Source organism: Sus scrofa, chromosome 16 (assembly GCF_000003025.6).
Source record: "Sus scrofa isolate TJ Tabasco breed Duroc chromosome 16, Sscrofa11.1, whole genome shotgun sequence".
In the NCBI taxonomy this organism is placed as follows: domain Eukaryota; kingdom Metazoa; phylum Chordata; class Mammalia; order Artiodactyla; family Suidae; genus Sus; species Sus scrofa.
Genome location: NC_010458.4, coordinates 16,454,603 through 16,481,624, shown reverse-complemented (window position 1 = coordinate 16,481,624; position 27,022 = coordinate 16,454,603). Strand labels below are relative to the sequence as shown.

General features: G+C 36.0%; 1 pseudogene; it reads left to right on the top strand.

The window, feature by feature from the left end:
- Positions 1 to 20,296, top strand: part of LOC110257330 — an 83,364-nt pseudogene extending 63,068 nt beyond the window's left edge.

Below are 27,022 nucleotides of genomic sequence, written 5' to 3'. Positions count from 1 at the left end.
AGCATGAGCCAAGTGTATTGGACATCTTGTGACTATCTCAAAGATTGAGTGTTTATGATTTAAAAAAGGGGTAGATCTGAGATTTAGAAAAAAAGGGTGGCAGTGATTTAGGTGAAGATATTTGGAAGGCCTATACAAATTTTTCCAGTTGAATCTTAATAAAGCCATTAGTGCATTCAATTAAATCAGAAAATTGAAGGTGGTAAGCACAGTGAATATGTTGTAAAACTGGCCCAGACAACTCAGACTTTTGAAGTATCTAGCCAGGAAAATTAGTTCCTCAATCATTGTAAAATTTGAGATGAGTTCCCATGTAGAGATAATTTTTTTTTTTCCAAAATAACTTCAGTCACACAAGAGGCAGTGGCCTGAATACAAGGGAAGACTCCAGTCTGATATGAAAACATAGACCATGATACAAACTTATTTATATTTATCAGATGGAGGAAGTTGTATCACTTCCATCCGCCAGACCTTGAATGGTCTACCAAGCAGTTGAAAATGTTCAGAAACAGTAGACACAGGCTTCCCTGAGTTGTACTTTGGACTAGTGGGACAAGGGAGATAGATACTTTTTGTGGACTTGTTAATGTTTACGCCTTAAATCATATTTAAAAAGCCATGATTTTGTCTGTAGACTGATGGTTTAATGCATGTACAGTGGTGAGGAGAAGGGATTCTAGAGTCCCTGGTAGAAGATGATTTATTTTTTGGCCCAAACCAGAGCTTAATCCTGTTATCAAACCATCTTGTTTTTTTTCTTTTCTGAGACCAATTGTTGAGCTTCTCTAGCCAGTTTTTCTAAGTTATCATTTGGGGAAACATCCCTTTGGATCATTAAAGAGATTTAATGATTCCTTGATGGACAGAGTTCCCTGTGGAAATATCAGCAAGGCAATTCCCCTCAGCTCCCAGAGAGTCAAGTTTAGAATTCCTTGGAATCCTGTTAATAACTAACATGGCAGATGAAAGTATTGCATCTAGGAATTCCTAGACATAAAGGCCATTTTAAATTTTATTTCTATTGGAATTAAGGGACCCACATGACTTTTGCAATATTCTAAAATTATGATCTGTTCTAAAACCATATATCCTATTGGTATAATTATTGGCAGTTTCATAGTTTCATACTTGGCTATAAGGTATAAGCCCAGGCAAAAGTGTCTCATTTAACCTACTGGGCTGAAGTAGCTATAGGCAAAGATGCTGGCTCAACAACACCAAAAGGAATTGCAGTAGGATACACAGAGCTATATTTGCCATTTTCATCTTTTAAATAAGAACCATCAGTGAACCAAGTGAAGTCAGCAATACGCCAGAGAAATTTCTTGTAGATCATAACATCGAGTCAGGATTGACCTGTCTGCTTTAAAGCAGTCCTGAGAGACTTTGCCAGTAATGTAGGGGAGAATAACAGCAGGGTCAAGATTACTACAGTGTAAGAGCATTATGTGAGGAGCAGTTAATAAAAGGTCTTCACAGGAAGTGAGGCAGCTGACTGAAAAATGATGAGTGTGAGAATTCAGGAAAGCTTTCAGCTGCATGTGGTACAAAAATGGTTAAAGGGGATCCCACGATGATATTCTTGGTAGTTTTAACCAAAATAGCTGTGGTCAAAATGGCTCTAAGGCAAGGGAGATTATCCCTGTGAGAGTCCAAGGGGTCCTTGGTGGTTCTTGTGTTTTGGGGTGAGAATCCCAAGGGCATTCCCTTCTTTACAAATATGAAAAGGAAAGAGGGAATCTGATCATTGAAATGCTCAAGGGCAGGTGAGTTCATCAAATTTTCCTTTAAGGCCTTGAAACCTGTATTGTCTGGTTCTTTCCTGGAAATGGGGAAAAAGTTGTTATTGTTTAGTAAAATATAGAGAAGTTTGTCCGTAAGAGAAATACTGAATCCAATTTCAGCAATCACCAACTAGCTCAAGAAAACCACTCAGGTGGTGTTTAGTTTTGGGTTTTGGAAAACTTAAAACAATGTGAAGTCTATCTGGATCTAGGTGTAGCTCTTATTTTGATATCAGATGTCCTCAATATAAAACCTGGGTTTGAGCTCACTGCAATTTTTCTTTGGTGACCTTATGTCCTTTAAACCTAAAAGCTTTGTCAGGTGGATGCTGTCTTCCTATGAGGAGGCTTTAAGAGAGCAAAAAGGAAAATTTCACATGTTGTAACAAAGTAGAACCTCTAGAGAACTTTATATCATCCAGATCAGCCTTTAGGATTTGTGAGAAATGAAAAGGATACTCAGTAAAACCCTGAGGCATTTCTGTCCAGGTGAATCGTTTTTCTTCCCAAGTGAAGGCAAAAATGTATTGACTAGTTTCATCACCTTTAATACTAAAGAATGAACTGCATAAATCAATTACAATAAAGAGTTTACTTCAAGTAGGAATGGATATTTGTAATACATGAGGGTTAGGAAAAACAGGGTGTCAAAGAATTTCAGTGCTGTTTATTGCTCAGAGGTTTTCTCATCTCTTAAGATTTTCTCACCAGCAAAATGGGAGTGTTCCAGGAATAATGAAGGCTTCCACCTTGTAATCTTCTATTTTGGGCTTTATACCTGGAAAAGCTTCTTATGTGGTATTATTTCTGGGAAGAGGTTTTGAGAGGTGTATTTGAATCTTGAAGGGAGGTGCACTGTGAATTTCAGCAGTATCAATTGAAAATTTTGTTCGTAAGGAAGGTGTCAGCTGATTCAATACAGGCAAATAAAAGATCAATGTTTTAAGAATCTTCTGTAGTTCAGTCAGAGATGGAACAAATTAACACATCAAAAAGTCATTTAACTTCTTTGCAGAACAGATGCTGACTCACAGACATTGAAAAACTTATGGTCTCCGGAGGAGACAGTTTGGGGGGTGGGGGGATGTGCTTGGGCTGTGGGATGGAAATCCTGTGAAATCAGATTGTTATGATCATTATACAACTACAGATATGATAAATTCATTTGAATAATTTAAAAAAATGAAAAAAAATAAAAAATAAAATAAATGCGTATTAGTGACCACAAAAAAAAAAAAAAAAAAGTCATTTAATTCACCTGGTAGATTACTTTGATGGCCACTGTTAAATTCTAAAATTGTTTACCCTTTTTTCAAGGAAGAAAATTCAATGTGATACTTCTCTAAGAAATCTTGGCCTAATAAATGGCTAGGCACAGAGGAATTAAGGAGGAAGGGTGTGAATTTCTTAGCACATAAAAGGTAATAGGTTCACATACAGGGACCACTTGAGGCTCTTCAGACATCCCTACTATTTGAACTATTTTAGTGCTTTGAGTCAGGATTTTTTTTTTTTTTTTTTACATGTGGTAATAGGGTTGAGCTTCTAGAATGTAGCTTTAGTGTCAGGGCTAGAAGAGGGTCATTCCCAATCTGGAGAAATGTTTCTGCAAGCCAATTAAGAGGAAGGCTTGGAAAGACCTCCATAGTTCCTTGGAGCCCCTTCAGTAAGAAATGAGAGGTTGGACAGGCTGGTTAAGAGCAGTGATGGCACCTAAAGTGCTTAAATTTGTAAAAGTATCTTTGCTAATGTCCTGGTTCTTTGCCATAATTGCAGGAATTAGGAGGGTTTGGGTTTCATTAAGAAGTCTTCACTTGATAGAGCTGAAGATTAAACAGTTTGGTAGTCTTGAAGTGACTCATCTAGAATGTGAGAGAATTGCTTTGCCATAGTAACTAACTCTGGAGTGGACATAGTTTTTCATTTAAATCTGGTACTTTTTTATTATAAAGGAAAGGTCCTGGTTTAGCCCATTATTACATATAGATTTAAAAGCTGCCTGGGTAGAGTCAACATCTGAAGGAAAACCTGAATTTTCTTTAAAAGCAATCCGAAGTTGATTGTAATAGTCATGAACAGATTCATCAGATTTTTATTTTTGGTCCAACCCTAAATTTACTTTCAATCAGCAAGCTTGGTAAGGTCCTAGAAGTTGCTCAGTGAAGTCACCTAGTGATTACCTAAAACTGATCATATAATAAATCAGTGGGCTTCTCTCCCAGTTGCAGTTCTAAAGATTTTGCAGGATTTTCCTGATTAATGATTTCCATCCAGTGCTGGGCCTGGCCTTCACTGACAAGCATATAAACTAACTTATATAAATCAGATAAACCAAGTTGATAAATTTGAGTGACTGTATTAAATTCCTCAGCAAATTTGTCAGGATCTTTGGTTACTTTGGGAAAATCATTAACTTTGGCTCACAGTTCAAGTGTAGTCCAGAGTATATAAGAAATTAAGGGTTTAACCTTTGTATCCTCGGAAGGCTTAATTTTTAAGGGACAGGTCCTTACAAGTTCAGAGGAAAAGGGAGTGGAGACAGTTTTTGAGATAAATAAGTTTGGTGGGGGATTTGAGGATATAGAGGAGGCATATCCACATAGGAGGGAAGGATAAAGATGGTACCAGACGTAGAGTCTGGTCACAGGAAGCAGAAGGAGAGAGATAACATGAGGCCCAAGGTTGAGCCTAAGACAAAGGAGCTAAGGAAGAAAAGATTCAGTTTGGGGGGCCTTTTTATCTTTCTTTAATCATTTGTTTGCCTCAGTTAATCTCAAACTCATTTTTTTTCAAAGAGGCAATTTTAAGCTTCCAATAACCTTTGGAAGCCTCAGAATCCCAACTGTATTAAGAATTCCAGTAAGTTTTGAAAAATTTTGAGTGATTATAGTCCAGTTAGGTTTTAAGGATATTAAGTTTGGGGGTTTCAAAAGTTCCTCATAATGACTATTGATTGATATTCTAAATTGCTTTTGGTTCAGTTGGTCCATTTATTTAGAATGACATATGAGGAAGGACTATGGTTTTTAAACATAAAATCAGTCAGAGTCTCTGTAGCTGTCAGTGAGGATGGGGTTGGGGGGGAACACTGGAGGGGCACCCTCAAAACATTTAGATAATTGGAATCCTGTTTCTCAGAGGTTTTTCTCTATCATAAAATAATAATTTTCAAATAATTCAAACACCTTGCAAACTAATCCCAGCCAGTTCTAAGGAAACAGCTAGGTCTGAAAAGAGCCAGGCAGAACACTTTTCAGCCAGTTTCCATAGAATAACCCCTATTCTATAGGAATAAACTGAAGGCTGGGCAATAGGCACAATTTTAGTGAAGCAGCCTCAGTTCTTAAAGGAACAGGCCAAAAGCATTTTTTGCAAGCTTTGGTTGAAAGACTCTGATGTCAAAGTCAGACTGCAATGCCCATCGTGGCTCAGTGGTAGAAAACCTGACTAGTATCCATGAGGACTCAGGCTTGATCCCTGGCCTCTCTCAGTGGGTAAGGGATCCTGCGTTCCCATGAGCTGTGGTGTAGGTCTCAGATGCGGCTCAGATCTTGCACTGCTACGGCTGTGGTGTAGGCTGGCAGCTGTAGCTCTGATTTGACCCCTAGACTGGGAACTTCCATATGCCTCCAGTGTGTCCCTAAAAAGACAAACAAACAAACAAAAAGTCAAACAGAAGTACCAAACAAGTACCCATGTACAGAACAAAGCCTTAAACCAGAAAGATAAAACCTTAAAATAGATTCCAGATAAAGCCTAGGGAGCTTCAAATGCAAAGAGGGTATGATCTTGGATCCAGGAAAAAGAGATAAAAGTGCCTTCAAATTCTAGGGTCAGTGAGAAAAGCAGTGAGTGACAGTGGGCTCCTTTGTGGGTGTCACACCTGTTTGCTCACCAGCCCTGAAGAATTTATTGATTTTCACTGGGCCCTGTATGGACAACCAAAATGTTGATCTGAAACAAATAGACTGTTAGATATTTCTCCAGCAAAGATGAGTTTATTCAGGATCAGCAGAGAAATGCAATTTTGCTCTGCAGGCACAGAGAGCCATGGGCAAGTCATGACATGCATGGCATGACCTGCATGACAATGGAAGGAGAACTTTTTTATAGAGAAGAAAAGGAGGTTGGAAGAGCACTAGTAAATTGTTCATGGCTTTTGATTGGCTGAGTCCTTGCTAGGAAAGAGGAGTCTTTCTTTTTCTTCTTGAGCTCTGCTATTGTCACAAGGTGTGAGAGCTCCCCATTTTGGTGTCCTGACTGATTTTATTTAAGTTTCTGTTAATCTTTTTTTGTTTGTTTGTTTGTTTTCCTCAGTGCTGTACATTTGGAAGGCATGACATCTGTATTTTGAGGTTGAAAATGTAGTAATTGGATAACTAACATATGTATTACATGTTATCCATTGTATGTACATATCATATATATTTGTCCTCTCTGGAAAGATCATAATAAGAATACTTCTAAGATATGTAAATCATCTAATAATTTGTGAAAATGAAACCCACCACTATATATATATTATATGTATGGAATAACTGCTCAAAACTCAACAATTCAAATTGTTAGGCATCTTATTTCAGAAGGAAAATATTTGCAACTGATTTTGTTTTGTTTGCTCTATCACCGTCATAGTTAGTCTTCTTATTTTCCCTTCAAGATACTTTTCATGTCTCTTAACTACCCTATTTGGTTTTATCATGTGGTCATATTCACAGTTTGCTTGGTTTTTTATAAAACTGATAAACTGAGTTCATCATAGGAATAATGAATATTCCATATCATTCATTACTTTGATTTTCAGTAAATAGAGTAAATTGCATCCACAGTTTGTTACTTGTTTCACTTTGAAATGAAACAGATAGTTTTTCCAACAACTCTTCTTTTTATTGACAGTAACTGGTCTCTTCCATGAATATCAAATGATGGTTCTGGTTTATATCCATAATTGTAAATATTTTTCAAATGCAGACATTAGGTTATTAAATTGATCATCTTTTTTTTTTTTAAATGGAAATTAGCATTGAGCAATTTAACATAGAAAGTACATGTTGTCCCTGTGGGAGGCAGAATAATGCATTTTCTCACTCCAGGGTTTCCACATCCTAATTCTAGGAACTCGTGAATATATTCTGTCACATGGCAGAAGGTAATTAAAGTTGCACATGGAAATAAATTTGCAAAGCCACTGGCCTTAACATAAGGAGGTTATTCTAGATTATCGGGATGGGCCCAATGTTACCAATAAAAAAATGGAGTAGAAATGCAGGAAGGGAAATTAGAATGATGCAGCATGAGAAGGATTCAGTCTGGCCTTTGACATTTAGAGAAAGGAGGTCTTGACCCAAGACTTGAAGGAAATCTCTAGAGGCTGAAAGAGAAAAGGAAACAAATTATCCCCTAGATCTTCTAGAAAAGAACTCAGTCCTGTCAAACCCTTGCCTTGGGAAACCTGTGTCAGACTTCTGATCTACAGAGCTGTAAGGTACTAAATGTGCCTTAAGTCACTCTTTGTGGTATTTGTTTCAGTAGTAAGAGAACACCAATAAGGTGCCCATCTTCTGAAGGGTACCCTCCTCAGAGTTTCACAGTCCAAGCAGATTGGGTGGAAATCTAGCACCTATGGCCATAGACAACACTTAATTTTCAGACAGTGTATTTGACAGAGGAGGAATATTTCATGAGCCTCCATTAAAGAAATGTTATGAGTGTGACAACTAGTCTATTTACAGGCCTGGATATAGATAGCAATTGATGCCAATTTTATAAAACCCCAAGCAACTTTTTTTACATAAAAAAATGTTAAACATAACACATGAAACTACATCTATATACTATAATAGTTTTTTCAGTAATTTTAAATTTTAAATTGTGATAAATATCATACAGTTTTTTATTTTCTGCTTGATGGCTTATAGATAAGGTTCCTAGATCCATTGTACATAATACTTATTTGGGAGAAATATATATGCATATATAGATAGAAAGATAGATGCATACATACATACAAACATACACAGGTAGCTATATGCATAGATACACAGAGAAATATTTACATAAATAATATATATTAATTGTGTGTGTGTGTATATATATATAATTTATCCTCTTCTGAAAAAAGAGGCAACTCTTGGGTTTAGTTTTAGAAATATATGGCTATATCACTTATGAATTTGCCCTGCTGAGTTGGAATGTGCTTTTTCCTTCCATCCTTTCACAAGAACATTCTTGCTTTGCTTGCCAGCATTTGAAGAGGAATGAAAGAATTAGTTCATAAGGTATGAAGGAGTGGGAAATTCCCTCCTAAAGTTGTCATGTTATCTTTCTGGACACCTGGCCTGTGTTCTCACACAAGAGAGACTGGTTTAGTTTATTATTTAAAGCCGAATATATCAGTTCTTTAAGTGAAGGCTAAGAATCTAAAGGAAGTACTTCACTATAGACAAGAAATTACTGTGACCTTGACTACGTGTTTCATTAACAGTGAACTATTATCATTTCGAATGTCTTTTTATGCTAAAACAGCAGGTCATGTTGAACATAAAACCATGGAGAGAAATTGTGACATATTTAAGGACTGTTACTTTTCATTATTATAACTACTGAGAGGTATTTGGTTTATTTCTCAAATGGCAGTGTGGTACATATTAGAAAGAGCAACCTAAAATGTGGCAAATTATTTTTGAAAAATATTTACTTTTAAACTTTTTAAAAAATAATTTTTCATCTGCCAGATAAAGCACTGGTTTATGAGTGATTGTTTTAATTTTCTCCTTTGTCTCTCTCCCCTCCCTTAAAGAAGCATAGTTAACCAACTGTGTAATGGATTATATTGTTTCCTGCTGCATTAAAATGTGGCATATAACATGGAATTGACAAATTTAAAAATCTTACAAAATGGGGGTGATACAAGCAAGAGTCCACACATGTAACTCTGACTCTGTGAAGGCACTGAAGAAAGAAAAGATAAGACAGTATTTCTTGGAACATGAACATAGGAAATCCTAAGGAAAAGATTAGCACCATGCAGTAAGAAGCACTTAAAATGTAGAATCACATTTCATCTTCTACATCTTATCCTTTTCACTTCTACTGCTTTAGCCTTACTTCTCTGTATAATAGTCTTTTCTGTTTCCTTATCTTCATGGTTGATGAAAGCTAGCCACCGCATAACTCTCATGACCTATGGCTTTTCATTCCATATGCAATCAATATAAATATTGTCCTAATTATACATTATTATGCTGAGAAATTAGATCAAACATAGCTTAGGTGTCTGTCTCTGTCAATACATTTCTACTGTTAATGACTTCACTTTGAAATAGTTCGAATTAAGAAGTGGTGGACAAGCAATTGACTAGAAAACACCATGATTTTTAACTTGAACCTTCAATGTAAACTAATGTATTTTAATATAGTAATGTATAAATTGTATATACGTTGTCTTTTTAGGGCCACATCTGCTATATGGAAGTTCCCAGGCTAGGTGGGGGTCAAATTGGAGCTATTGCTGCTGGCCTATGCCATAGCTCATGCCAGATCTGAACCGTGTCTGTGACCTACACCACCACTCATGGCAACACGAGATCCTTAACCCACTGAGCGAAGCCAGGGATCGAACTTGCTTCCTCATGGATACTAGTCAGATTCATTTCCACCGAGGTACAATTGGCACTCCTAAATTATATATTACTAATTCAAACACATGTGATACCATCAATGAGAGGCTGATGATCTATTTCTATGCAAATTATATGAGTTGACAAAAGAACATCAGAATTAAAATATGAAGCTCTTCTTTGACTCCCAAGTCCCCTCCAACAGACATACTCAAATGCTGTCTACAGAGAAACTCAATGTGTGAATATTTATATGATTATATTAAAATTATATATATATATATAATTTACTTGATTGGTATACAATTTTGTAATGCATTTTGGAAAAAATATCGCTAAGTATGAACAAGGCAATTCATTAAAATACTATGATTCTTTGTTTTCTGTTTTCTAGTTATATGAAAATTCATGATTTCTTAAAATAAACTCTAGGAGTTCCCTGGTAGCCTAGCAGTTAGTGATTCAACATTGTCACTGCTGTGACTTGGATTTGATCATTGGCCCAGGAACTTCTGCATTCCGTGGGCATAGCCAACAAATAAATAAATTCTATTTTATATATATATATATATATATATAAATTAAAAAAAGAAAACAGGTGTAATTTGAACAGATAGGTATGGTACCTCCTTCTAGCATATTTCCTGATATGATTCTATTGGGAGCTTATTATGAAAGAGCTAAATTCTGCATAAAACAAAAATCTTATGGATTTGAGGAGCTTGCAGAACACTGTAGAAGACCAAATAGTACTAAGCTTATGGGGATTTAGGGTTCTTTGTGGATGGAGGGATTAAGTATCAGTACCAGGAGGAGATAAGACCATGGATATGGAACTCTCCCATGTCAATAGCACACCCTTTGTCCCAGCAGAAGGAAATGAAAGTTCTCTCTGAGAGAAAGCATTAATCTAGGCCCCAGGTTTCCATAATATCACATATACACACAGTCACCATGAATGAGAACCTGTGAGGGAAGAGAAGCCACGATAGATTTAGACTCTCATAGACTTTCCATGTATTTTTTTATTTTTTATTTTTTTTTTTATTTTCCCACTTTACAGCAAGGGGGTCAGGTTATCCTTACATGTATACATTACAATTACCTTTTTTCCCCCACCCTTTCTTCTGTTGCAACATGAGTATCTAGACATAGTTCTCAATGCTATTCAGCAGGATCTCCTTGTAAATCTATTCTAAGTTGTGTCTGATAAGCCCAAGCCATGTTTTTTTTAAATGAATTTTTATTTTTTTAATTTAATTTTATTTATTTTTATTATTATTATTATTTTTTATTTTCCCACTGTACAGCAAGGGGATCAAGTTATCCTTACATGTATACATTATAATTACATTTTTTCCCCCACCTTTTGTTCTGTTGCAACATGAGTATCTAGACAAAGTTCTCAATGCTATTCAGTAGGATCTCCTTGTAAATCTATTCTAAGTTGTGTCTGATAACCCCAAGCTCCCGCTCCCTCCCACACCCTCCCCCTCCCATCAGGCAGCCACAAGTCTTTTCTCCAAGTCCATGATTTTCTTTTCTGTGGAGATGTTCATTTGTGCTGGATATTAGATTCCAGTTATAAGTGATATCATATGGTATTTGTCTTTGTCTTTCTGGCTCATTTCACTCAGGATGAGAGTCTCTAGTTCCATGCACGTTGCTGCAAATGGCATTATGTCATCCTTTTTTATGGCCGAGTAGTATTCCATTGTGTATATATACCACCTCTTCTGAATCCAATCATCTGTTGATGGACGTTTGGGTTGTTTCCATGTCCTGGCTATTGTGAATAGTGCTGCAATGAACATGTGGGTGCATGTGTCTCTTTTAAGTAGAGTTTTGTCCGGATAGATTCCCAAGAGTGGGAGTGTGGGGTCATATGGAAGTTCTACATATAGATTTCTAAGGTATCTCCAAACTGTAAAAAAAATCTGTCTTTTTAGGGCCACATCCATGGCATATGGAGGTTCCCAGGCTAGGCCTCAGAGCTGTAGCTGCAGGCCTGCACCACAGCTCCCAGTAATTCCTAATCATTAACCCACTGAGCAAGGCCAGGGATCGACTAGTCAGATTCATTTCCCCTGAGCCACGACAGGAACTCCTGAAGTTCCATGTTGACATTTCAAGCAATAAGCATAAATTGATTAAACTATATGAGCAGAAAAATGTACAAAAATGAAAGTGAGCCAACAACAAGTAAATAAGTGGGGGAAAAAACCCACAAACACTAAATATATTATAATACTATTTTAAACAATGAAAAATAAGTAAAATGAAACAACATCATCTAAATGTAAACATCTGTCGCACAACAGCATCAGCGGCATCTCTGCGGCACCAGAGTGCAGGTTTGATACCAACGCGGCACAGTGGGTTAAAAGATCGGCATTGCTTCATCTGTGGTATAGGTTGCAACTGTGTATGGCTCAGATTGATCCCTGGCCTGGGAACTCCAGAAGCTGATGGGAGGCCAAAAAAGGAAAAAAAGTAATAATCTCATAAAATATCAGTAAAAATGCCAAGGACAATATGTTTAAAATTCAGGATGTTATTATCTCCAGACTGGGAAGGGGGCCGTCAGGGATTCAGTGTCCTGAATGGGGAAGGTATTAGATGGAGAGAGTTACAGAGTCCTTTATAGTTATGGTTGCAGTGATTTTTTTTTGTTTTGTTTTGTTTTTTTGTCCTCTTATGGCTTCACCTGCGACGTACAGAGGTTCCCAGGCTAGGGGTCCAGTCGGAGCTGCATCTATGACCTACACAACAGCTCATGGCAACGCCAGATCCTTAACCTGATGAGCAAGGCCAGGGATCAAACCTGCGTCCTCATAGATGCTAGTGAGATTCATTTGCACTGAGCCACGATGGAAACTCTGAGGTTGCAGCTCTTAAATTGTCAGTAGGTTCTCAGGTACTCATTTATGCTTCATAACTTATATGTGCATGCCACAGATAGTTTGTGTATATAACAAATATTGAAAAATAATAAATAAAACTTTTTAAAAAGAATATATTGATTGTACAGGCTAATATAAAATCATATACTGTTTTATAAGCTAATTTTATACTTTAAACTTTGCACTTTAGAGTACATAGGAATACAGGGTCTAAATCAGTATCTCCCAAGGAGTCATGTATTCCCAAAGGTCTTGAAAAATTTCTGCTTTTCACTCTCCTCCTTCTTGGTGGTCACTGCGAGAAATTTGTAAGTGTTTTCATTTACTTCAATTTTAGCTTAAACATCAGAGTATATTCTGCATTATTCCAGTGGTTACCTTAGAGCTACAACTACAGTTAATTATGACACAATGAATTCAGTAAGTGGATTTACCTTATGATCTGTTCAGTCAACTCTTTAATAGTTTCAGGTTAATGAGAAAAGAATGGAGGTCATGGAAAAAATAAACAAAATATTCTTGCTAAGCCAAGGCCATGGGACCTCATGGCACACTCAAATTTTAGTGTCATTTGAATAATCAAACTAAAAGTTACTCCCAAATGGAATTGTCACATACCTGAAACTAGAGAAAGTATATGGAACTCAAAAAATCCCATACTAGTGTTGCAACACTGTAGTTTCAGCAAAATGGTATCTGCCACATTACATTAATTTATTTTCTAATTCCTCTATTTTAATGTGACTTAAATTTAATTAATAATTCTTTGGTTTTATACTTGTATCAATGATATGGTCGCTTCTTACTAGTTTCATATTTAATTAACTTTATGATTACTTAATTTGTTATCACAGAAAGAAACTGTTTTTAAAATTAAAGATATGCTCGGTGAACATGGTTGAGATTACCAGATTAAGTCTGGAAAAGCTCAGGTAATTTTCAAGAGTGACGTATTTCTGTTGTCTTGAATTCTTATTTGAAAATATGAAGGATTCATAATTAATACAATAATATGTATATATCAAATACCAATTATAACATACAAAAAGGAAATTAAGCCAATAATATGGGGTAGTAGGCAAGAAGGTTTATGTTGCTGTGTTGAATATTATATAATGTCACTTAAAATATATCTGAGAAGATTTAAAATAGATTCCTGAAGGATTTGTTTACTTATTTGTTCATTCATTTATTCATCAATTCATAAAAATAAACATGAATATATTGTATGTAACAAGCTAAATGCAGTGAGCTGGAATGCTGTGTAAGAATATCAAATAGTAGTCGTATTTTACTGAACTAGTTATAACTTCCTAATGAGAAGTTCATATAATATTTTCAAACTTGCTCAACAGAAGATGTAATCTGGGATACTAAATGTCAGAAGCTGATTGTCTCTTCTGGTCTATGGCCTGATTCTTTCATACTTCCTTTAATCTCCTGGTGTTTTCTTCCTCAAATATTTCTTATAAGTGCATCTGGATATAATTAAGTAACCAAGATGCCTTCTGAAGCCAATGTCACTTCACTATTATATAATAAGGGTTTTTAAAGTATAACAGCTTAAGTTTGACTCTAACGTGCAGTAGATATGACATTCCAAAGATGAATAACCATTTGAAGAATCTACAAAGAAAATTTAAAATAATTAAAATAAGTTGATCTTATTAGCATTTTGAATCCTCTCACCTCAAGTATACTAAGCCTTGAGAAAAAAAAAAGGAGAGAAGATGTTGGGAGGAAAATATATTTGAATAAAAATGTGATGTGATGTTTTTTGCCTCCCTTCATCCAAGTAGTATATGATTCTCATCTCTCCCCTTCTCCTTCCCTCTGCTTAAACATTCATGTCAGTGCAGATTCTCACAGGGATCTTTGGAGAGCTTAATATGGTATGCCTTCATTTGAGAGGCAGGATGGACTATGATCTGACTCTCACCTTGGAGCTCTTGTAAAAGAAAAAGGACTTAGTGATTCTATTTTGGGGTCGACCTACATACACTCCCTGGATAATTCCGAACAATGGATGGATGCCTGTAGTGCTCTCTCCTAGCTGAGGTGACTGTGCAGAGAGCAAGCTGTCCTGATTTCTATCCAAGAGCGCCACCTGGAGTCATGGAGGGAACAAAGCAGCAAGAGTTCAGAGGTGCATGTTCAGAGCTCATGGTTCAGACGGAAAGAGTGGGGAAGGACCTACCTGAAATAGAAGTCAGGAGAAAGGCATGGGGGAGGTGGCCTGCAGGGAATCTCAGAAGAACTCAGAACAGAAACTCTTGTAAAATAGGTCAGGCCCGTAGAGCTGAATGGTGGTTAAGATAAGAAGTGCCCTTACCTTTAAAACAACATCTAAAAAAAGAGGGCAGGGGAAAGAGTTATTTATGGGAGAAGTTTAGATAAATAAATAGAAAAGCCAAATATACCCATTTTTAATCTCGAAGATGTCCAGCCCGAAGCAGGCTGATATTTCTATAAAGTTGTGAAAGTGTGTTGTTAAATCAAAATTACCAGTGGTGATGAATATCTTGGACTAAACATTCTAATTAGAGTTGCACCTGTGAATAACAATTTAAAGTATCCCTAGAACAAATTTTATCTAAGAGTGCACACGCAGGAAAGCTGTGACAGATACCATGCTAAGTATATTTTAAAGAGGAAATGGGTGATAAAATACATTCGCTGTTCAGATACATTAAAAGGAGTTGTTCAACCCCCGGGTTACATAAGAAAATGTAAACCTTTTCTTGAAAAGCTAATGGAGATCTCTACACTGTCAAAATAAGGGGCTGTGTTCTCTGACAAGGTTGTTCTTGATTTTCTTTCTACTCCTTCCATTTCTTTTTGGATTTTTTTTAATCCAAATCCTGTTGTCTTGATCAAAGCTGAGAGTGAGTACAAACATCTCTATCAAAAATATTTTTTCTATGAATACATGTGAAATTTTATCAAACTTATTACAACTTAGCTTTTAAACTTTAAAAAAATAAACATTGCAATATAGGTGACTTACAATGTTATGTGAGTTTTAGGTGTACAGAGCACAGTGAACAGACTCACATATACATATATGTCCATTCTTTTTCAGATTCTTTCCCCATACATGGCCATCACAGATTTTTTTTTTTTTTTTTTTTTTTTTTTTTTTTTTTGTCTTTTTGCTATTTCTTGGGCCGCCCCTGCGGCATATGGAGGTTCCCAGGCTAGGGGTCGAATCGGAGCCATAGCCACCGGCCTACGCCAGAGCCACAGCAACGCAGGATCCGAGCCGCGTCTGCAACCTACACCACAGCTCACGGCCACGCCCTATCGTCAACCCACTGAGCAAGGGCAGGGACCGAACCCGCAACCTCATGGTTCCTAGTCGGATTCGTTAACCACTGCGCCACAACGGGAACTCCGATCACAGATTATTGAATAGATTTCTCAGAGCCTATGTAGTAGGTCCATATTACCAATCAGTTTTGCATATAGTAGTGTGTATATGCCAAATCCGATCTCCCAATCCATCCCTCCTCCTAATGTTTCCTCTTTGGTAACCATAGGTTCAGTTTCAAAATCTTTGAGTCTCTTTTGTTACAACAGAAAACAGCAGTTTTCTCACTGTGACCTGCCAGATTCCTGTTATAGAGACTATAATGCAATTTTGAAATATTATCTTGATGCTCATTTTCAGCCAAGTTAAGGGGAGAAACATTTTTTTTTCCTTCTTCCTTAATGGGGAGTGTCTAAGTTTAAGTCTTATCTTGTCTTTCACTTGTAGATTTGGAGATATAGTCAATGGTGAGATGATGCAATTTCTTTTAAGCAATCTGACAAGTTGAAGCTGTATATACACTGCTTGCAGAAGAAGCCTTCTGAATAAGTTTCCAAACAGATTTAAGGCTGTTGCTTTCAGTTGAATTTTGTTTCAAATTTGTTTTATATTTGCTCCACTTGCTGCTTTATAAATTCATCTGAGTACTTAGCTGTAGGTGTGTAAATTTGGGAATGATGCCATTTAATTGTTTTTCAAGAAAACAAAATCATCTGGATTTTCATCTGTGTTTCTGATTTCATCGCACATCCACTAATTTTAGCATCTTCCCTGCAAGAGATATACAAAAGGTCTTTACAATAGGTCTTGTGGAAGAAATGCAACTATTTTGAAGATATATCAATATTATATGTGTCATCAGCAGCTACCAGGAATTGAATGACTTCTTTTATAAATGGGTACCAGTTGTTAAATGAGCTCTGCCGTGTTAGTGTTGCTATTTGCAAAGTAACATATTTAAGATTTCTATTGCTCAAGCAGCTTTTTCACACTTTAATAGCAGCTATTACATCTTGTTTGAACATTTTACATAAATATGACAAGATACTTACAATTTTTTCCCATGCTATGAGTTTTACTTACGGCTAAAAAAAAATAAGATGATAGATTGCAAAATAGATTAAAACCAGTATTTGTATTTCCTATTTTGTTGTGATATAATTATTTTATGAACACATACCTGCAGCATGTACCAAAAACTGCATATCATATGCTTTTAATTCTTGGATTTATGTATATCATGTTTATCTCATAGTCATAATCATAAACTAATCTTGCATTCTGTAAATATTTTTCAATCATATTGCCATGTTGTTAAGTGACATTCTAAAATCTCTCATCAAGCAAATAAATAGAAACTCATTTAAGTTAATCATGAATCCTTGAGTCTGCCAGGTCATAAAGTCTCATTCTACATTTCATAATGTTTGATATGTACTAAATTTAAATAACACAACTTGTCATATAACTATCGGTGTGCAAGAATTTGTGTACTACTCTAGTGTTTTGAAGAAAATATTGTGAAGTACAAGGGAATGAGAAACAATGCATTGGTGATAGAAAATGTTTGAGGAGGAGGGATTTCAGTTGGGTCAAGAAAGAATGAGCAAGGGTTTTCCACACTAGAAGCTGTAGAGCATTTAAGTGATTTACCCTCTGCCCTCCCTCTTTTTTCCCTCCTTTTGCTCCCTTGTTTTGTTTTTTAAACTGTATCATTGCTTTGTGTTTTCCAAAGTTCTGAGATTTCCATGAATAACTAGAGATTATTCCTTCATATGGGCCTGTGTTATGAATATCAGGCACAGTGCCACAAAAAGAACATGGAGTAAGTATCTGTATTCCTTTTCGTGGACCATGGGTTAAAAAAAAAATCTGTTTTTAAAAATTTACTGTACACAATTTTTTATATTTCACGGTTAAAACGCTAGTCTCTGGTGACTGTCAAGATGTATCCACAAATATAATCCTGATCTCATTATATTTCACTCACATAATTATATGTTATTTTCCTTTTGTTAACAGTGGAAAATAATGGCATTTACTTGATAGCATTATTGTGAAGGTAGCCCTGGCCCCTGCTTTCATGGAAGAAACATCAGGACAAGAAGGTGGTAAATCCCCTGTTTGAGGATTTTGTCATTGGATAGGATGCTCAGCCTAAAACGCACCTCACCTGCTTTGTCTAATTGCCCAGCTGCATTGAGCTGCTGTGGAAAAGTTCTGTCTTCTATAAGCAGTTGAAAGTGCATCTTGTAGTTAACCAGTTCACCCAGTTAACCAGGCCTAGGACCACCAAAGAGCGACACAACTGCTTACAGAAAGTGCATCTTGTAGTTAACCAGTTCACCCAGTTAACCAGGCCTGGGACCACCAAAGAGCGACACAACTGCTTACACTGGCTCACAAGTACAGATCACAGACAAAAGAATAGATTGTTGACTCCGCCTGAGAAAAAAAGCTGCCGGCAAAGGGAATGTCCCAAATAAGAGGCCACCTATCCTTCAATCTGGGGTTAATGTTGTCCCCACCTTGGTGAAGAACAAAGATGGCTCACCTGGCAGTAACTGCACATCATGTGGATCCCATTGGGCTGGTTATCTTTCTCCCTGTCCTGTGTCTTAAAGTGAGGGTTTCCTACTGTAATTTTGAAGGAAAGGCCAGGCTGGGCCATCTAGTCCACAACAAGAACTGCACCACTGTCACCTTCATGCAAGTTTATTCAGAATACAAAGGGGCTCTGGTTAAGCTGGTGGAAGCTATCAGGACCAATTATAAGGACAGATATGATGAGGTCCCCATCACTGGGAGAGGTATGTTCTGGGTCCAAAATTGGTGGCTCACATTACCAAGCTGGAAAAAGCAAAGGGCAAAGAACTGGCCACCAAACTGGGCTAAGTATATACTATGAATTTCCTGTATGTAAAATACAAATTCTCCTTCAGCCAGTGTTAACTGAGAAAAAAGCAAAATGAAAAATAACTTAGAATAGGATATTTCCGTTAACATGTATGGCTTACACATATTAAAAATAATCCATTGATTTCTAAGTTTTGAGTATATGCTATCTTTGATATTCATGTCCCTAGTTCTTCACCTTGGATCAAGAATTCTATCCTTCTCCCTCTTATTTTTCTCACATACTCTTTACAAAAGCTAATACAGTGCTTTTCAATATCATTTCAAGAAAGTACTTATTTCTCAACAGTCATTCAGTACAAAGAGATGAAGTAGACTCTTGCTTCTAAATTCTGTAACTTGTATGCATTTTAAAAATACTAGACGGTAATATATTTCCTTTCAATAAAACCAATGTCACCTTGTTTTTCTATAGAACCATTAAAAGGTCTCTATCAGCATCTTTACTTAAGGTACTTCCCTGCTCTTGTAATTTGTGCTTAAATACTTTGCTGATTTTGCATTCACTCAGATGATATTTTGAGTCCCATTTATAGGAGATATTTGGCTGTCCTCTACATTAGGTGTAAATCCATTTTGCCCTGAACAGTAAAACATTTTGGAAATGTTAATCCCAAACCCTTTGTCACTGTTCTCTTTCACATTTCCATTGCATTGTGCCTCTAGAAAAGGGAAGAGTTAAAAAATAAATTAAATCTACACCTTTTTAAGATAGTTGAGAAGAAATACACAAAGCTCATACCATTATATGTTGTGCTCTAGAGTGGAAAGTGCTATGGGTGGGCTATAGGAAGCAGAGAGGACATGAGGTTGTGACAGAGAGTTTCTATATTTCATTAGAATTGAAAGAGTGGTCCTTTCAGATGAGATGACTTTTAAACAAAAACTGGATGAAAGGAGCGGGTAGTTATGTAAATGTTTGAGGGCCCAGCATCCAGGTAGAGGGAACAGCAGCTGCAAAACCTTGAGGTAGGAGTAGGTTTAAGAGAGTGTTCAAACAATATAAGGAGAATAATATGGCTGGAGCTGAGTAATGAATAAGAATGGTAGGAGTTTAAATATTAGTGTCGGTCAGGTGTAGAAGGCGTAGGACAAGCTTCCAGATTGTATTGAATTGAGCACCTTCACTTTTAACAAATCTGTGTGTGAATACATATATAAATGTATTATAGGAGATCAAAATATGACACCCCAAAATATGCCTCCTAAATTTGAACTGAAGCATTCGGAGTTCAACACATGGGAAAGAAGCCTTCCCAGAGCTTCCTTTATCTGACAAAACTTTTGAGATATGAGATCTGCCTGAAATCCCCTCTGCTGGGAAGTTGTAAAGCCAGGATGCGAGGGAAAGTTGCCATCAAACAGGCCAGTACAAACATTGCTCCATTAGTTTCCCCCATATACTTGCCTTCTTAAAATATGCCACGTTGGAAGCCTAAAACATTTTCCTTTGTCTTGTCACTTCTCTACACACTTACTGTTCTTTGCTAACATTCTAGATAAGCTAAATGTCTAACCATTCCTTTGAGTTATCATCACCCACTTTTGCCTGCATGTGTGCACACTGCATATGATAATAAACTCCACGTGTTTATTTCTCGTTAACCTTTCTTTCATCAGTCTAATTCACAGGGCCCTAGCCAAGACACTTGGAGGGCAGAGGAAAGTTTCTTATTCTTCATCTTCTCTACATTTTAAATCTTGCCGTCTTTAAATGAAAGCCATACATTTTTTAACCCATGTGTGCATAATATTGTTAAAGGCAATATAATGACTTAACAGTCCTCTGAAGGAAAGGTAAAAATAAAATAACTTACAAAAGTATACATTTCAATACAAAGGCACAACTACACTTTATTACACAACAAAGCTGCTAGATGCTTGCCCTCAAATGTAGAATTACTGTGATCCTTGTAACTGTACCTGGAGTCTGAATTGACAACTCGACAGACACTTGGTTATATATGATTGCTCAAAAAGTGAACAATACTACTGTAAGAAAGTAGGCAGAAGCTTCTCAACACTCATAAGCAAAATTTTGATGAAAACACAGTCCTAACTTCACCTGATTTGCATAATTTTTGTCTTTTGAAATGGGAAAGTAATTTACATTTAAAGTGATGTTTCAGTCTAAGCCAGACAATAAAAAATACTGAAACATGCACGGCAGTTCTTTTTTGTGTGTGGTATTATCTTTTAATTTAAGAATGTCCTGGAGTTCCCGTCGTGGCGCAGTGGTTAACGAATCCGACTAGGAACCATGAAGTTGCGGGTTCGGTCCCTGCCCTTGCTCAGTGGGTTAACGATCCGGCGTTGCCCTGAGCTGTGGTGTAGGTTGCAGACGCGGCTCGGATCCTGCGTTGCTGTGGCTCTGGCGTAGGCCGGTGGCTACAGCTCCGATTCGACCCCTAGCCTGGGAACCTCCATATGCCGCGGGAGCGGCCCAAGAAATAGCAACAACAACAACAACAACAAAAGACAAAAAGGCAAAAAAAAAAAAAAAAAAAAGAATGTCCTATTCTCTGGCCTTACCAAATGCAGTTGTGTCACAGTCAGAGGGATAAACAAAGCAACTTGCATAATTTCTAAAATTTTGCCTTACATCTTGATAAAGGTCTTAGTTTTATTCTATTCTAAGTGTAATGGGAAACTATTGTAGTCTTTCGAAGAAAAGTGACATGATTAGATTTATATTTTAAAGGAATCATCCTGTTTATTATATGTAGGTCATGAAAATTCAAAATCACAATGGAATGGAATAACTTTATTTATATACTTTTTGTTAGTTTTTTTGTTTTTATTTTACCCTCAATGTTTCAGAATAAGATATTTTAGGGAAAATATTGACTTATTTAAATTCAAAACACTTATCAACTGTTCTGTTTGTAATGACCTAATTATCAAGTTTAACCGTTATTGTAGGAACTTCAGTTTTGCAAAGTTCAAGGTTGTAGACAGTTGAGAAAATAGTCCCAAATTGCAGATTTGGAGTTGATATTCTTGGGTTCTAATAGTGTCTGTATTATTAATTACTGTAAGAAAGTAGGCAGAAGCTTCTCAACACTCATAAATAATCTAAAATTGTGTTCTACCTCTGAATGACCTCGCATTATAATTAACACTATATTTGGGCGGCGGGGGGGGGGCAATACAATCTCCTTTCTTATTGCAAGAAAATACATAATGCAGCAATGAACCAGAATAATGAGGATCATCTTGTCTTTAAAATGAGGTTCAGTTTATCCTCTCCCTGACTGCTTATTTCTCCTGATATAAGCTTTTCCACCCCATAATTCATCCTGAGAATAAACTGACCAGGAAAGCCAGGAAGACTACTCCAATCAAAGAGATATGTAGTCCCAATGGAGACAGTACTTCTCTCTGAACCTTATATCATACTCAGTTGATCCAGAAATTGGTTGTTTAAGGGAGATGTTTTTTCCTAGGTCCAATTCATCAAATATATTAGAAAACTTTTCACACCAAAAACCTGTGCTTAGCAATAAATCACTCAATAGTATCTATAAGAAGGGAAAGGAAAAGCTGCATTAATTGTTTCAGCAGTTAACTCAGGCAAGAAGGACACATACTGATTTAGGATTTTTATCAGTCAAATGTTACTTATGAACAATCTGCTAAGTTCACCGTCGAATTTATAATTACTGCTATATATGGAAGTTTTTGATTTGATGTTAATGCCTAAATGTCAACGTATAGTATGAAGATTAGTAATAATGTGGCTCTAGGATCAAACAATTGCATCTTTGGGGGTTGGCTATCTAGGTTTAAATGTTAGCTCTACCACCAAATAGGTGTGTTACCTCAAGTAAGTTATTTTTCTTTTGTTTAATCTCAATTTTCATAAATGTTTACTGTGAGAACAAGATAACCCATACTCTTAAAATACCTAAAATATGTTTGGTGAACAGGAACTCATAGAAGAAGGTTTGGCATTATTGCTATAATTTAGAAGATTAGGCATGTTAGATATTTATTTTATGCTTTAAGAAGGGGAACAAAATTTTGACACAGAATGGGTGAGGATATGTATGTATTTATTGCATAATGCTGAAAAGATATTTTTCCTATTGTATAATGAATTGTGATACTTAAGTTTCTCTCTTTTGAGGTGGAAATTTTCACAACTGAACTTTAATTTCTTTCTGCATAATAAACAGCTTTTATTTTCACAACAGGGATTCATTGACAGCACATAGATTCTTAAGTAAACTTTCATACATGGCCCCAGTTCATTTCCTTTTAAGAATGTCCTAATATTTAAAGACAAAAAAACAATGTCCACCACTGTTAACAATTAATTCTACAAAATCCTAGCATGAGGAGATAAGAAAAAAATTACAATTACAAGCAGAGCAAGTTAAGAAAGTGTGGGGATTATTTAGAAAACAGAAAACCTCTGCTTTCACTCAAGCCATTTAAACGAATTTGCCCAAATTAGGATATGTAATAATCTAAATAATTGCTTCCATGTTAAACTTCAATTTTAATAGACGTCTCTGGTAGAACACATTAAAGTTGCCAGAGATAGTAGAATAAAGTAAGAAATTACAGGCATTTCTTGATAGATAAGACTAAATCTTATTCTAAATCCAGACATTGACAAATAAGTATTAATTTTTTTATTAAAAATGAAAGATATAGAAAAAAGCTAAAATTATTCAGGGTACTTCATTAAAGTTTATTAACTGTAAAGAAAGCCCCCCAAAGACAAGAACATTGCAAAACATTGATCATATCTTCAAAAAATTTAGTAATACTGTTTTTATGGTCCTTGAGAAACAAAGGCAAACAAGAGAAGGCTCCTGGCTTTGTTTCCAATGAGTTGGGAAGCAAATGAAGAGTTACAAAAACACTGATGAGAATTAAACTGCAGGTATTTATATGGTGCTAAAAGAATGACATTAATTAGGAAAGCGTTTGATAGGAAGTAGGAATTCATGAAGGGATGAAGTAAGGGAAAGAAACATTTAAATTGAATTTTGAAGATGCACAGTAATTCCTTAGACTCCTCCAGGAGACGTGTTATAAGCAGAGAAAACAGGAAAAAAAAAATTGGAAGTCTGCCGTGATATTTGAGAAACTGTAATAGTCTGAAATGAATAGAAGTTACAGTCACTGGAGTAGAATGGCCAGAGGATGATGGAAAAGGAAACATGAATATACCTGGCCTTCACATTTCTTATCAAGAGACATTAGCATTCTGGTACCGTAATACTTAAAACTGTTTCACAGGGCAATGTTTTGCCACTTCCTGCTGAAAAGGTTTCCCTGGAAACATTTTACTAACTGCCCCTCCTCCAGTGTTCCTCAACTGAAACTCCATGAATAGAAGACAGTTTACTGCATTTTTAAAAGATGAGTCAGCATGCAGTTCCTTGGTAGGCATATTTACTGCCTTCAGTCACTTGAAAGTATAAAGAGCTGATAGATACTTCTTTACTGAAGTCCATTTTGATAGGCAAAGACATATACAAGATGCTGGAGCTGAGGACATTTCTAGCAAGTGAATGAAATACGTACTGTGAGAAGAAGAAATCTTGCTTCTTCCCTTTGGGCTCTGGGGCTTTTCCTGTTCCATAGTGAAGTTGAGGAGAGAATCTGCCTTTTTATTTCTTTGAGTTCATTCACACAACACAGTTTATCTGGAAAATTTAAGCTAAGCCTTATTTGTAAAGTTAAATCTCTCCAAAGTCCTGGTAGAATACATACCAGGAGTTCCCTTCATGGCTCAGCAGGTTAAGAACATGAAACCATGTCTGTGAGAATGTAGGTTCGATCCCTGGCCTTACTCAGTGGGTGAAGGATCCAGTGTTGCTGCGAGCTGTGGTGTAGGTCACAGATGTGTTGCTGTGGCTGTGGCACAGCCCTCAGCTGCAGCTCTGATTCGACCCCTAGCCTAGGAACTTCTGTATGCCACAGGTATGACCCTAAAAAAAAAAAAGAAAAAATAAAAACAAACAGGAAAATAAACAGTGTCAAAATAATGGTATTGTCTTTGTAGGCTCACATAAGCCTGTGAATGCAGGAAAAATTAAAACCTTCTGTTACCTTGTTAGAATTATAAAAACACTAACTATTCATCAAACTTCATTTTTTGTGGGGGAGGATGTGAGGTCTAGGGTATTATTTTTTATGGTTGTTAACTCCCCTGTTTTATGTTATTTGTCCATCAAGTGTTTAAGAAATTATTATGCTTTCTATCCATTTGCATAGTACATATTGTCTTATATCCACGCTGCACATTGCTGCTGTTTTTTTTTTTCTCTGAATAATGTTCTCATCCATTAGTGGGGATAGAGTTGTCAGCAGCGACGATAGCAGCAGGAATCATCATGATGTTCTGGAAACCTTTGTAAAACAGGAGGCTCTGAAAGTCTCAAGAGGCTTGAGGACTCTGTCTCCAGTTGCCATTTACCCAGACATGTACTTGGAAATATTTATTAGGTGCTTACTGTGTGTCACATGACTTACCTAGGCAAGGGGGATACACACCTGAGTGAAACAGAGTCCAAAGCCCCAGCAGCAGCTCCAATGCAGAGCAAATTCATGCATACACTGAGGTCGCTAAGGCCATTTCTCTCCCTTGTTATTCGTGTTGACAGGTAGTTTGAACAAGCCCCTTCACCTCCATTTCAGAGTAAATGGGATAAGGGAGTACTGGTTATGAAAGTGAACATGAGATTAGGATACTATTAAATCAAGTGAGTTCCTTATAAATTTGTGTTTCTTTGGGAAAGATACTTACCTTTGGTGGTGTCAGTCAAGGGTTTCTGTTGATAAAAATCTAAAAATCAGTGTAGAGCATAGTGGAGTTTACATGGCTTTAAAGAAAAATTTTGAAATATCTAAAATTAGATAAGGGGGATTGGCTATGACTGATAATTTTATTTGCTTAAAGATAACTGGTCTCTGTTCATGCACTGCCTTAAATTAAACCCACACACGTGTATACTATATTTTCTATAACATGTAATGTTAAAGTATCTCATATTTTGGAATATAAAAATTCAGTGGGGATGCCAGATCTATAAATGTATTCAAAGGCTAAGTATGTATAATAGTGTATAAAATAATGGACTCCAAAAATTCTACAAATGTAAGTATACAGTTGGTATAGTCTTTAAATATAATATATATTTCCTTAAGATCTTTACGATACATTAGTTCGCCTTATGAAAATAATCAACTTGTAAAACTATTCTATATATTGCTAAATGTCAGATGCTTAAAAGGAAGTATCTGCCTAGTTTATTAAAAGTCAATTAAGCAAACTTAAGTTTAACCTTCTCTTAATACTTCAATAAAGCTGCATTGCGTAAGGGACAGATGATTTTATCTCCCAGGTAGAAGTGGGAGCCTGAAAGATTTTGAGCACTATAGATTTCCCAATGTTTAATAATTATAGAAACACCTGTGTTAAATAACTCTGAGTTGATCCACTCTAAAAATACAGAGTGCTTAATAGTCTTGAGAAGCAAACTCATTGCCAGCAAGCCACAGGTGTTCACCACAGGAAGCCATAAAAAATGTGAAGATGAAGGATGTGATGACATTTCCCAACCCATAATGTATATATCCCCAAATGAACTTATGCATCTATAATTGAGCTGTTTTTTTTAAATTGTTAATGTGGCATTTAGATTATTTTAAAAATAAAAAGCCATAAAATTTCCAAAATGTGAATAATACATTAGTTTATAAAAGAAATAGATGCAAAGGGATAAAATCAAGCTAGAATCAGAGGTTTAATTTTAAGTATTTTTTCTTATTTGTCATAGCATTTGAATTTCCTGTTTCCTGTGTTGAATTTCAAGTTTATGCTGATAAGTAATTATATGAATGAATCTTCATTAAAATAAAATACAGCTTTTGAATTTTATTAATTAAAGTAACAGCCTTCAGATAGACTATTCGATTTAGTAAAAAATTATAATCATGTTTCACCTAAGATTTTATTTGTTATTGTTCATATAAAAAGTTATATATACAGGGAACCATAATCAAATTGCTCCATGTTTCTTTAACATGTAAACTGATCTTTCTATTTAATTCCATTAAACATAAAAATAATACTTAGTAATGCATTTTGCAAGCATTATTAATGCCTTCCAGACATTCGTGTTTGTTAACTGAACCTACTTGATTATCCATGCTGATGGAAGACTGTGGAAGCATGGATAATTGAAAATAGAAGGTAATTCAGAAAATTGCTGTTGGTCAAATGCACATACACAGAAATATTTTCACACACGCTTATTCAAATAAATCCCTCATTTGTCACTCCCGTAAGTAAATGATTCAAAGTGGTTGATAAAGAGAAGTGGTTTCTACCAAATTACATGCAGATAATAACATATGTGCCACCATCAGACTAAACACAGAGTGGAAAGAATGTATGTTCCTACCTCTAGAACCGAATCTATGAATTGATGTTTCTATGTAGGTAATTCAAACTCTCCTCTAGGT